The following is a 13,568-nucleotide window of genomic DNA, read 5'->3' as shown; positions in this document are numbered from 1 at the left end:
ATATATGTACATTTCATTTTTTCTTTCCTTCTTTCTTCTCTTTCCTTCTTTCTTTTCAATATATCACCACAAGAAGAGATTTTGTCCCTTTGTGAAGGCCTGGAAGTCCTACGTACGTCCTCAACAGACTCGCTACAAAGTGAGGACCCTACTACGCCAGGAGGCGCTGAGTAACTGCGGCTGAAGCCGTCATTTAAGCCATGTTATGCGCTTCGGGGACTGTTGGGGGCAGGTAATTAACAACAAACATTAGTTGAAATAAAGATGGTCATAAAGGCATTAAGAAATGAAAAAGCTCTAGGCTGTGATGAAATACCAGCAGAACTGCTAAAAAAAATGGGGGAAAAGTGCTGGAAAGAGAAGTTTATAAATTGATCAAATATATGTGGAATAAGGAAAGATTACGAACAAAATGGCAAAAGGGGAAAATTATTCCAATTTATAAGAAAGAAAGCAAACTAGAGTGTGCCAATTATAGGAGGATAAGCCTACTATGTGTGTTATACAAAGTATACACAAGAATTCTAAGTAAGCTGTTTAAATGGCAATTATGCACCAGGACAAGAGTAAGTTGGATCATTAAGTGTGAAGAAAGTGGATAAGTTCAAGTACCTGGGGTCTATTGTCAATGAGAGAAATGAACTGTACATAGAAATGAACGAACGAATGGCCGTAGGAAACAGATGTTACCATGCCCTGGCATCTGTAATGAAGAGTCGAACCATCAGCAGAAGAACTAAGATAAGAACATATAACACTGTAATAAAACCAACAGTCCTGTACGGATGTGAGACATGGACACTGACAAAACAAAGGGAGCAGAGACTGGAAATATTTGAAAATAATATCCTGAGAAGAATCCTCGGCCCAGTATATATATGATGAAGGAGGAGATGGAAACAAAGACATAACAGGGAAATTGGAGATCAGACCGGACAACCGTACATTCAGGTAGGCTGGACACTGCGTCCGAATGGAGACAGACAGACTACCAAGGAAGGTGATGGAAGGAGGTGTACAGGGCAGACGACCTTAGGGAGACCCAGGTACAGATGGATGGAAGGAGTGCAGAAGGACGTGGAGAGGATGACACCAGGAGAGGACTGGAAAGAATTGGAAGAGAATAGAACCATCTGGAGAGGCATAGCGAAAGCGATGAAGGACCGTCCGGCCTAACAACCAACAAAGTAAGCAATGCTGAGAATCGGAGAGGAGTACAGGTTTCGAACCTAAATCTGAGGGAATTCAAGACAACACGCTTCCCTTGACGCCACCAGGCTGGGAAAAGACCCGACAAGGGGCCAATGACGTTGCGAAGACGCTGTCCGAGCCCAAGGGTCGAACTAGAGGATTTTCAAATACTGGTTGCCTCTTGTCGAACGCTCAAACTTTTCTTTCTCTTCTTCAACTTTCTTTTCTATTTCCTTCCTCTTTCTCCTACTCTTTCTCCTTCTCCTTTTCCTCCTCCTACTTCTCCTCCTTCATCTCCTTTTCCTCCTCCTCCTCCTCTTTTTCCTCCTCCTCCTCCTTCTTCTCCTTTTCTTCCTCCTCCTTTTTTTCCTCCTCCTCCTCCTCCCTTTCCTCCTTCTCCTCCTTCTCTTCCTCCTCCATCTCCTTTTCCTCCATCTCCTTTTCCTCCTTCTCCTTTTCCTTCTCCTTCTCCTCCTCCTTCTTCTTCTTATTCAAGTATTTCGAGTTTTTCCATTCCGCTTTCTATCTTCCTCTTTCTTCTTCTTGAAGTTCCTCTTCATTCTTTTCCTCGTCCTCTTCTTCCTCAATTTTCTTTTTTAATTTCCTTCCTCCTCTTCCTCCTCCTTTTCCTTCTTGAATTTTTTTTTCCATTCTTCTTTTTTTATCTTTGTTTTTTTATCCTCACAATTTTTTTTTTCTTTTCCTTTTTTCTTCTCTTTCCTCTTGTCCTCTCCTCTTTGTATTATCGTATTCTTCTTTGAACTTACTTCCCTATCCTAATTTCTTACATTTTAAATCAATCGACAATATTTGTACAAATATGGGCACCTTGTCCACCTCCTTCAGTTCCCTTTTTCTTCTTCTTCTTCTTCTTTATTCCTTTTTTTCTTTCTTCTTCTTTTCTTTTTTTTTCTTCTTCTTTTTTTGGTTTTATAGGTTTGGGCTCAAAAGTCACCCAGGCTCCACCGGTGTCGCCTTCCGCGGTCAAGTTTTCCAAACTTGGGTTTTCGAAAAAATAAAACAAAATAAATAAATCTCTGACAGGGTTACTCGAAAAGCAAAGTCAAAAATCTTGAGTCACCGGGAATTTGTTGCTTCCGTCCTCTTCCCCCCTCCCCTCCCCCCCTCTCTCTCTCTCATCCTCTTTCCCTCTCTCTCTTCCTTTCTCTCTCTCTCTTCCTTTCTCCTTTCCTCTCTCCCACCCTCTCTCTCTCATTCTCTCTCTCTCTTCCTCTCTGTCTCTCTCTCTCTCTGTCTCTCTCTCTCTCTCTCTATTTCTCTCTCTTCCTTTGATTCTTTCTCTCTTTCTCTCTCTTCCTTTAACTATTTCTCTCATTTCCTCCCTCTCCCTTTCCCTCTAGCACTCTACTTCCCTCTCTTTCCCTTTCCCTCTCTCTCTCTCTCCCATTACCTCTCTCTCTCTCTCTCTCTCTCATTTCCTCTCTTCCTTTCCCTCTACCATTCCACTTCCCTCTCTCTCCATTTCCCACTCCCTCTACCTCTCGATGCACATGCTACTCTTGGTACATATACTACTCTTAGTACACATGCTACTCTTGACACACATGTTACTCTTAGTACATATGCTACTCTTGATACACATGATAATCTTGATACACATGATACTCTTGATACACATGCTACTCTTGATACACATGCCACTCCTGATACACTCTTGATACACATACTACTCTTAGTACATATGTTGATACACATGCTACTCTTGATACACATTTCTCTTAGTACATACGCTACTTTTGATACACATGTTACCCTTAGTACATATGCTACTCTTGATACACATGTTACTCTTAGTACATATGCTGATACAAATGCTACTCTTGATACACGTTTCTCTTAGTACATACGCTACTCTTAATACACATGTTATCCTTAGTACATATGCTACTCTTGATACACGTTACTCATAATACAGATGGTGACACAGTCTCAAAGACTCAGGACGTCCCGTTGGGAGTAAACAGCTGGTAAACAAGAGATCTCGCCAGCTGTTGGCAAGGCGGTGTCAGTTAAAATAATTTGTCACATTGCAAATAAACTATGAACTTTTAAGTTTATAAATAACCAATGACTTGGACAGTTTGCAAATAAGCCATGACGTTGTCAGTTTGCAAATAAACTGTCAATTTGCAAAGAATTTTTTTTTTGTCATCTAGATAAGGAATGATTTTGTCAGTTTGCACATAAAATGTCAATTTGTAAATAAACCATATATTTGTTAGTTTGTAAATAAATTATGACTGTCAGTTTGCAAATAAACTGACAGACAGTTTGTAAATAAAACATTATTCGGTCAGTTTGCAAATAAAATGACAGTCAGTTTGTAAATAAAACATAGACCTCGTCAGTTTGCAAATAAACCGACAGTCAGTTTGCAAATAAAAAAATGACTCGGTCAGTTTGCAAATAAACTGGCAGTCAGTTTGTAAATAAAGCATGACTTTGTCAGTTTGCAAATAAATTGAGTCAGTTTGTTTTAAATAAAAAAAATGACTCGGTCAGTTTGCAAATAAACTGACAGTCAGTTTGTAAATGAAACATGACTTAGTCAGTTTGCAAATAATATCTGTCAGTTTGCAGATAAGCAATCATTTTGTCAGCCTGCGAATAAGCAATGATTTTGTCAGATTTGCAAATAAACAATGACAGCCAGTATGCAAGTAAACACGATGTCAGTTTGAAATAGACGATGACCGTTCTTTTACTAAAATACTAAGTTCGCAAATAAACAATTAACTTGGTATTTTGCAAATCAGCTATACTTTTTCTCGTTTGTCAATTTGTATATGAACACTTTCACTCAGTTTTCAGACAAACACTTTATCAGTTTGCAAAAAAAGACTTTGCTATCCAAATGCAGTTTGCAAATAAACACTGACATTGCCAGTTTGCGAAACGATACATTTTGTCATTTTGCAAATCGAAAATGACTTTGTTCGGTTGCCATTTCCTCAACTCGAGACGATGCGAAAGTGACGGGGGAGTCGGGTTCCCCCTCAGCTGAATAAAATCGCCTGACGTCAGAAGGAACTGAAGTTTGGCAGAACGCACACGACTCGTGGCGAAGTGGTAGAGTTCCTGGCTGCCACTACGGCGGTCCGGGTTCGAACCCCGCCCAGGGCTGAAATAGTTTCAGTATCACTGCGCTGCGAGTCGTTACTCCAACTCTCGTGGGCGGGGAGTTGGGTGTGTGTGTGTGTGTGTGCGGGTAAGGTCACGGCATTACCCATAGATCGGTCATATATATGATTTATGAGCTCTCTTCCGGGAAGGAAATAGCTGTCGATCACGAGTCCAACACGTGATACAAGACCATGGTGAATTACACACACACACACACACACACACGGACGCATGCATATAGACACATACATATATACACTCACACACGTACACACACACAATCATACACACGGACGCATACACACAGACAGATACAAACATACACGCACACACGTACACGTAAACACACACACAATCATACACACGGACGCATACACACAGACAGATACAAACATACACGCACACACATACACACGTACACATACACACACCATACACACGGATGCATATACACAGACACATACAAACATGCACGCACACACGTACACACACACAAACATACATACATACATACACGCACACACGTACACATATACGTATACACACACATACACTACACACAAAGCTGCTGGTTGAGCAAGACATAATCCGGGCGACTTTGCTTAGCGCAGCAAAGTTGACGATAATCTTGATGCCGGAGTTGCATCCAGGGATCAGGGAGGAAAGAGGGAGTGGCGGTAGGGAGGACACGGACTCCCTGGGAGCCTGGGAGTAGAACGAGAGAGCGTGGGAGTAGAGGGAGAGGGTGAGAGGAGGACGAAAGGGCGTGGGAGTTCGATGAGAGAGCTTTGGGGGAGTATAGTATGGAAGGAGGGAGGCCAGTGGGGAGTCGGTCATGGAAATTAAAGCAGTCCTGGAAGATGATGATGCTGGAAGCTGGAAGGAGGGAGAATGGGAAAACGAGGAAGGATGACTATGGTAGTGGAATAGAGGGTGATGCTGACTTGAAGAATGTCCTCATGTATTATGTATTGTGGGTTTGGGAGATTGATAGAGTGTTGAGAGATTACCATGTTGTAAGATGGGTGGGGGGTGGGGGAAGGGAGGGGGGGAAAGGAGGGTGGGAGGATGGGCGAGGGAGGGGAGAGGGGGTGGAGTGGGAGGGGGTTGGAGGTGGGGGGCTACCAAGGAGCGTAGAGTGTGTTTTTGGTATTGAGGTTTCTTATTTCACACACACACACAGAAACACACACACACACACACACACACAGAAACACACAGAAACACACACAGACACACACACAAACACACGCACAGAGACCCCCACACATACAAACACAGACACACACATACATACACACGCACACAGACACACACACACGCACACACAGACACAGACAGACACACAGACACACACACGAACACACACATACAGATACACATACAAACACAAACACACACACACAAACACACACACGAACACACACACATACATACACAAACACACACATATCAACACGTATACATACATTTGCATTTAATCTATCCTTACATGCTTAATCTTGCTCCTACATGCCCGTAGTCATGTAGTGACTAACACACTCAGTCATTTACATTGTCTGCAATGCACGCACATACTTACAGTGGAAATCTCTCATGTATTGGCACTATTTACATTCAAATTCTTAGATATGATCTTCTTAATGAACTTTTTTTTCACTTTTCATCCTCCCCCTCCCTTCCCTTCCTCTCTCTCTCTCTCTCTCTCTCTCTCTCTCTCTCTCTCTCTCTCTCTCTCTCTCTTTTATGTACTTTATGACTTAACAGCTTTCCGTCTTGCTAGACTCTCACAATCTCTGAACATATGTGGGTATTCGCTAACTCCTGACAGGCGCGAGGGTGGGAGGGGGAGAGGGAGGGGGGGAGGGGGTGGCAAAGGAAACGACGGCGAAGGATGGGTGCGGGGGGGATAGGGGTTGGTGGGCGGTGCGTGCCCCCCCGCCAAAGCCTCCAGTTCAGCTTAAGGCGTGAGGGTTGGGCGAACCGGGATTTGGCCAAATTTTACAGTTTTCGTGAACAGGGATTTGGCGAAATCTCACAGTTTTCGTACTTTTGTCAGCAAACGGTAAGAAGATTCATGCAGCCTGTAAGACGCCAAAGAAGATTACGAACTTCTTTACACTCAGCGGCGGCAACGGAGGAGGAGGAGGAGGTGGAGGAGGAAGAGAAGGTGGTGGAGGAGGTGGAGGAGGAGGAGGTGGAGGAGGAGGAAAAGGAGGTGGTGGAGAAGGAGTAGGTGGAGGAGGAGGAAAAGGAGGTGGTGGAGAAGGAGTAGGAGGAGGAGGAAGAGGAGGTGGTGGTGGTGGAGGAGGAGGAGGGGAGGAGCGGAGGAGGACGAGGAGATAGATGAGGAGGAGGAGGAAGAGGAGGTGGTGGAGGAGGAAGAGGAGAGGAGGAGGAGAACGAGAAGAAGGAGGTAGAGGAGGAGGACGAGGAGGCGGGGGAGAAAGAGGAGGAGGTGGAGAAGGCAGTGGAGGAGAAGGAGGAGGAAGTGAAGAAGGAAGTGGAGGAGGAGGAGAAGGGGGACGAGGAGGACGAAGAGGAGGAGAAAGAGGAGGAGGAGGAGGAGGAGGACGAGGAGGTGGAGAAGGACGAGGAGGTGGAGGGGAAAGAGGAGGAGGTGGATGAGGAGGTGGAAGAAAAGGAGATAGAGAAGAAAGAGGAGAAGGAGGAAGAAGGAGGAGCAAAATGAGGTGAGGAGAAGGAAGGGGAGGAGGAGGAGGTGAGGAGAAGAAGGAAGACAAGGAGGAGAAGGAAGGGGAGGAGGAGGAGGTAAGGAGAAGAAGGAAGACAAGGAGAAGAAGGAGGTGGAGTAGGAGGAGGAGGAAGAGGAAGAAGAAGATAAGATGAGGATGAGACGGAAGAGGAGGAGGAAGAGGTTTGGGAAAGAAGAAAGATAAGAAGGAGGAGGGGAGGAGAAGGGGAGGAGGAGGAGGAAAAGGAGGAGGAGGAAGATGAGAAGGAAGAGGAGGAGGAGGAGAAAGAAGAGGAGGAGGAGGAGAAAGAAGAGGAGGAGGAGGAGGAGGAGGAGGAGGAGAAGGAGGAGGAGAAGGGGAGGAGGAGGAGGAGGAAGAGGAGGAGGAGCGACTCTTCCCCCCCCCCTCCTCCTTCTTTCGGGTTCTCCTCGGATGCTTCCACCACTTACCATCAAAGAACTCCAGACGGCCGGCCGGCCGGCCAGCCAACCAGCCACCGGGTATAAGACATACAGTATATCTTGTGGCTACTGTACGGATGTTTCAATATACAGCAGGAAGAGGAGGAGGAAGAGGAGGAGGAGGAAGAGGAGGATGAGGAAGAGGAGGATGAGGAAGAGGAGGAGGAGAAGTGGGAGAGGGAAGAGGAGAAGGAAGGGAAGAGGAGGAGGAGGAAGAGAAGTGGGAGAGGGAAAAGAAGGAAGAGAGTGGGATGAAGAGGAAGAGGAAGAGAGGTGGGGAAAGGGAAGAGAAGAGAGGTGGGGAAAGGGAATAGAAGAGAGTAGGACGAGGAAGAGGAGGAAGGGAAGTGGGGGATAAGAGAAGAGAAGGACGAGGAGGAGGTGGAGGAAGAGAATTGGGAGAGGGAAGAGAAGGAAGAAGAGACGGAAGAAGAGAAGAAAGAAGAGGAAGAAGAGAAGGAAGAGGAGAGGGAAAAGAGAAGGACTAGGAGGAGGTGGAGGAAGAGAATTGGGAGAGGGAAGAGAAGGAAGAAGAGAAGAAAGAAGAGGAAGAAAGGAAGTGGGAGAGGGAGAGGGAAGAGAGAGAAGAAGAGAAGAAAGAGAGGAAGGAGGAAAGAGAAGGCAAAAGAGGAGGAAGAACAGAAATGGGAGAGGAAAGGGAAGGAATAAGAGAAGAGGGAGGGAAGAGAAATAAGAAGAGAAGAAAGAGGAGGAAGAGAAGTGGGAGAGGGAAGAAAAAATGGGAAGAAGAGGAGGAAGAAGATAAATGGGAGAGGTAAGAAAAGGAAGAAGAGAAGAAGAGGAGGAAGAGAAATGGGAGAGGGAAGAGGAGAAGGAAGAGGAGAAGGAAGAGGAGGAAGAAGAGAAGTGGGAGAAGGAAGAGGAGGAAGAAGAGAAGTGGGAGAGGGAAGAGAAGGAAAAAGAGGAGGAAGAAGAGGAGGAGAAAGAGAACAGGAAGAGGGAAGAGGAGAAGGAAGAGCAGGAAGAAGAGAAATGGGTGAGGGAAGAGAAGGAAGAAGAGGAGGAAGAGATGTGAGAGAAGGAAGAAGAAAAGGAAGAAGAGATGGAGGAAAAGAAGTGGGAGAGGAAAGAAGAGAGGAAAGAAGAGAAGGAAGAAGAAGAGGAGGAGGAGGAGGAGGAGGAGGAGGAGAAGTGGGAAAAGGAAGAGGAGGAACTGAACGAAGCCAAATCACATTAGAGATTGATCTCTCTCTCTCTCTCTCTCTCTCTCTCTCTCTAAAAATAATAATCATATTCAGGGGAAATCTAACACCATTTTTTAAGGTGTAAAAGAGGCTTTGAGAACATCGAAATTCAAATTTTACACAAAAAATTCCTTAATAAATGGAATACTCTTCCAGCTGAGACGATTAAATGCAATACATTTCGAATATTCAAAATTGATTTATATATAAAACATAATTTTTTTCTATCCGACCTCGCCATGGACCAAAAGGTCTCCTGTCACCATGCGTTGCTATGGCAACACCGCAGACTGACTAAGAAAACCATCAATAGTATTAATTCCAATAGTATTAACATTACTATCACTACCGTACGCTGATGACGTCATCAGTAGCGTGCCTGCCCGTCTCTCATTTGCCTAGTCGCGGGTTCGAATCCCGCACTCCTCTCCAATTTTCAGCAGTAACTCGTAATGACTTGTCTGACAGATTTGTCTGACTGACTGACTGACTGATTGGTTGACTGATTGAATGGCTGACTGACTGACTGACCGACTGATTATAGGGTTGACTGGCTAGCTGACTGACAGACTGGATGACTGATTGGTTGGCTGATTGCTGATTAACTGGCTGGCTGGCTGACTGACTGACCGATTGATTATACGATTGACTGACTGGCTAACTGACTGATTAAATAGATAACTGGACCGACTGACTGAGTGACTGACGGGATGACTGGCTGGCTAGCTGACTGCCTGACTTGCTGACTGACTGTTCGACTGACTTAATAAAGGGTTGACTGACTAAGTGACTGACTGAGTGACTGACTTATTAAACGATTGACTGACTTATTAAACGGTTGACTGACCGATCGACTGACTGAAAAAACGGTTGACCGACTGAGTGACTGACTTATTAATCGATTGACTGACTGATTGACTGACCGACTGACTTACTAAATGGATGAATGACTGACTGACTGACCAACTGATTGAATGGTCGACTGACTGACTGACTTACTAAACGGTTGAATGACTTACTGACTGACTGACTGACTTGCTGACTGATTAAACAAAAAATGAATTAATAAATTGATACATAATTGAATCCAAAATTTCTGCAAGAAAAATAAAAAATAAAAAAATCTTAGCCTGGAAACCCTCTCCAGACAACCTCATTCGGACATTGAATGACGTCATCCTTCCGTACCGTGGTGTCCTCTCCCCGTGACGTCAGGCGATTCTATTCGACTTAGAGGAAGACCTACCTCCTCCTCCTCCTCCTCAGAGGTTCCCTTCACCTGAATTAAATCACCTGACGACAGCCAGGGAGGGAGATGCATCGAATCACTTGATTACAATTTTGAATCAAGTCGCCTGGCGACAAACGGAATCAAGTGCGCCAGGTCGCTGACACCAACCTGGGGGCGGGGGAGGGATGGAGAGAGAGAGAGAGAGAGAGAGAGAGAGAGAGAGAGAGAGAGAGAGAGAGAGAGAGAGAGAGAGAGAGAGGGGGGGAGAGGAGGGAAAGAGGGAAGGAGAGAGGGACAGGGAAAGAGGGCAAGGGAGGAAGAGAGAAAGAGGGAGAGAGAAAGAGAAAATGAGAGAGAGAGAGAGAGGGGGGAGAGGGAGAGAGGGAAAGAGAGAAAGAGAGAGAAAGAGAGAGAGAGAGAGAGAGGAGAGAGAGGTGAGGGAAAGAGAGAGAAAGAGGGAGCGAGAGAGTGAGAGAGAGAGAGAGAGAGAGAGAGAGAGAGAGAGAGAGAGAGAGAGAGAGAGAGAGAGAGAGAGAGAGAGAGAGGGGGGGGGGGGGAGAGAGAGATAACGAACTCTTAATAACAAAGGAGAAGAAAGACATTAAGCATTTTTTTTTTTTCAAAATTTTCTTTACAATTGCAACCTTATCATTTCTTTCATTTCCAATATTGACGTCAATTCTGTTCGGGTCAGTGCTTCCACAAAAGAAGGAATATGCAGGAGGGGGGAGGGGGAAGGGAGGAGGGGGGAGGGGGAGGGGGGTAAGGGGGTAAGGCAATAAGGGGGGAGGAATCTGGAAGGCCAACAAAAGATTTTTTTTTTTTTTTTTTTTTTTTTTTTTTTGAGAAAGTCAAAATAGTTATCGCCATCTTCGACGATTTCGTTTGACGCCTGAAGGTCATTTTCGTTGTCTTCGTCGTCGTCGTCGTCCTCCTCCTCCTCTTTCTCTTCTCCATTTCTTGTTCCAACTATTACTCATCCTAATCTATTACCTCCTCTTCATCTTCCTTCTCCTCCTCCTCCCCCTCATCATCATCATCTCCCATCATCCCCTCCTCCTCCTCCTCCTCCTCTTTCTCCTCATTTTCCTCCTCCCCATCCTCTTCTCTCAACTCCTCCTCCTTCTCCTCATCCTCTTCCTTCTCATCCTCCTCCTCCACCCTCTCCTCTTCCCCATTCTCTTCTCTCATCTCCTCCTACTATTCTTCTCCTTGCTCTTCTTCCTCTTCCTCCTCTTTTCCTACCTCCTCCTTCTATTCTCATTCCTCATCCTCCTCCTCTTTCCCCACTTCTTTCTACACCTACTCTATCCTCCTCTCCCCTCTTCTTCTACCTCTTCCCCCTCTCCTCTTCCTCTTCCATCTCCACCTCCTCCTTCAACCCCATTCTCTTCCTCTTCCACCTCCTCCTCCTCCCCTCCTCTTCTTCTTCTTCTTCTTCTTCTTCCTCCTCCTCCTCTTCTCCTCTCCTCTTCCTCTTCCATCTCCCCCTCCCCTACTCTTCCTCTTCTTCCTCCTCCTCTTCTTCTTTCTCTTCTTCCGCCTCCTCTTCTTCTTCCTCTTCTTCCTCCTCTCCCCTCTTCTTCTACCTCCTCCCCCTCTCCTCTTCCTCTTCCACCTCCACCTCCTCCTTCAACCCCCTTCTCTTCCTCTTACACCTCCTCCTCCTCCCCTCCTCTTCTTCTTCTTCCTCCTCCTCCTCTCCCCTCCTCTTCCACCTCCTCCTCCCCTACTCTTCCTCTTCTTCCTCCTCCTCTTCTTCTTCCTCTTCTTCCGCCTCCTCTTCTTCTTCCTCTTCTTCTTCCACAGTCTCCGGCCTGCTCTCTGACTTCTGGTTCTTGCAAATCCCTAATGATATTTCTTTCCCCAAGATTCATCCTACAGCCGTCTGTCTGTCTGTTTGTCTGTCTGTCTGTCTGCCTGCTTGTCTGTCTGTTTGTCCGTCTACTTGCATGCTTCTCTGCCTGCCTGTCTGTCTATCTGTTTGTCTGCCTGCCTGTCTATCTGTCTGTTTGTCTGTCTACTTATCTGCTTCTCTGCCTGTCTGTCTGTCTGTCTATGAATGTCTGTTTCTGTGTCTCTGTGGGTATGTGTGTCTGTTCCTTTGCATCTGTATGTCTGCATGTATCTATATGTCTGCATATATCTGCATGATTCTGTGCCTGCACATGTCCTGTGTCTGTTTGTTTTTTTATGTTTTCTGTCTTTTCTGTCTGTGCATCAATGTCTGTGTCTGTCTATATTGCACGTCACTGGTGCCTCCTCCCCTTCACCCCTGCTGCCTCTGTGTCTGTGTTTTCTGTCTTTTCTGTCTACTTCTGTCTGTATTACATATGTCTGGTGTCTCCTCCCCTTCCCCCTCTCCTTCATCCTTACTGTCTTTGCGTCTGTCTGTGTTTTCTACATTTTCTGTTTATGCCTGTATGTCTGTCTGCTTCTGTCTGTATTACACATGACTGGTGCCTCTTCCTCTTCCCTCTCCCCCTTCCCCCTCCTCTCCCCCTTCCCCCACCTCTCCCCCTCTCCCCCCACCCCAAGTGCAGACACAAAATGATTCCGTGTAATGCAGCCATCTGTTGTTTACTGCGTCTGTCAGCTTCACTCAAGTCTGTAGATTTTTTGCAAAATACACCAACTCCAGCGCCCTCTCTCTCTTTCTCTCTCTCTCTTTCTCTCTCTCTCCATCTCTACCTCCATTCTTCTCCCTCTTTCCCTCCCTTGCTCTCCCAACACCCTTCTCCATCCATCCCTCCATCCTCCTCTCTCCCTCCACCCCTCTCTCCCTCTCCATCTCCCTCCCTCCTTCATCCCTCTCTATTTACACCGTTGTCTCTCGCTCTTCCCTTTCCATTTCTCTCTCTGCCTCTTTATCACTTCCTCTTTTCTTTTACTTTTTCTTCCGCTCTTTTTCTTTGGTTCTTTCACGCCCTCTTTTCGTTCCTCTTTTCGTTCTTTGAAACGGCATCATCATAGATTTAGCGTAGACTAAATTTCACGTCTCCTTCTCCTCAGACCGTTAAACGTATCTACCATGGCGAGATCCGGTAAATTCGAATTTGAATTTGAAATTGAATCCCCCGCCAACCGCCACCCCCAACCGTCACTCCTCAAAGGTCGTTGCCGAATCCTCTTTTTATTTGTTTTTTCTTCTTTCTTGTGTTTTCCTTTGTGTTAGAACTGAAAAGAGTCAGTCAAAACATAGATTGTTGATTGCTCAGCCCATGAACTAAAATGGGTCTGGCATTAGACAGAATCAAATATGTAAAGTAAGCCGTATAGATAAGAGTAACAATCTAGGAATTGAACAGAATAGTCTGCCATCAGAGAAAAAAAAAATAGGTACTTAATTTTTTTTTTTTTTTTTTTTTTTGTGCAAAGAGACAGCCGGAGACTGATCACCATCAACAGTCCAGACTTTCTTTCAGGAGATGTTTACTGAAGACCCCAAGGATCGTTACAGGTTGTCGTGAGGCGGCGGTTTTCAGGTCCAAAAAGACCTGAATGAAGACCACTCTCACCTACACCTCTCAGCCCCTAAACTAGGGGTTCTCAACCTTTAGGGGTTCCTGAACCCTCAGGGGACCCAGGGAACTTCCCTAGTGATGTCACCTAGATCGTGAGGAGCCTACTACGCAAGGAG

Source organism: Oratosquilla oratoria, chromosome 21 (assembly GCF_046742065.1).
Source record: "Oratosquilla oratoria isolate Oo_2021 chromosome 21, ASM4674206v1, whole genome shotgun sequence".
Taxonomy (NCBI): domain Eukaryota; kingdom Metazoa; phylum Arthropoda; class Malacostraca; order Stomatopoda; family Squillidae; genus Oratosquilla; species Oratosquilla oratoria.
The sequence above is the reverse complement of the archived record's forward strand: the minus strand, read 5'-3'. Positions refer to the sequence as shown.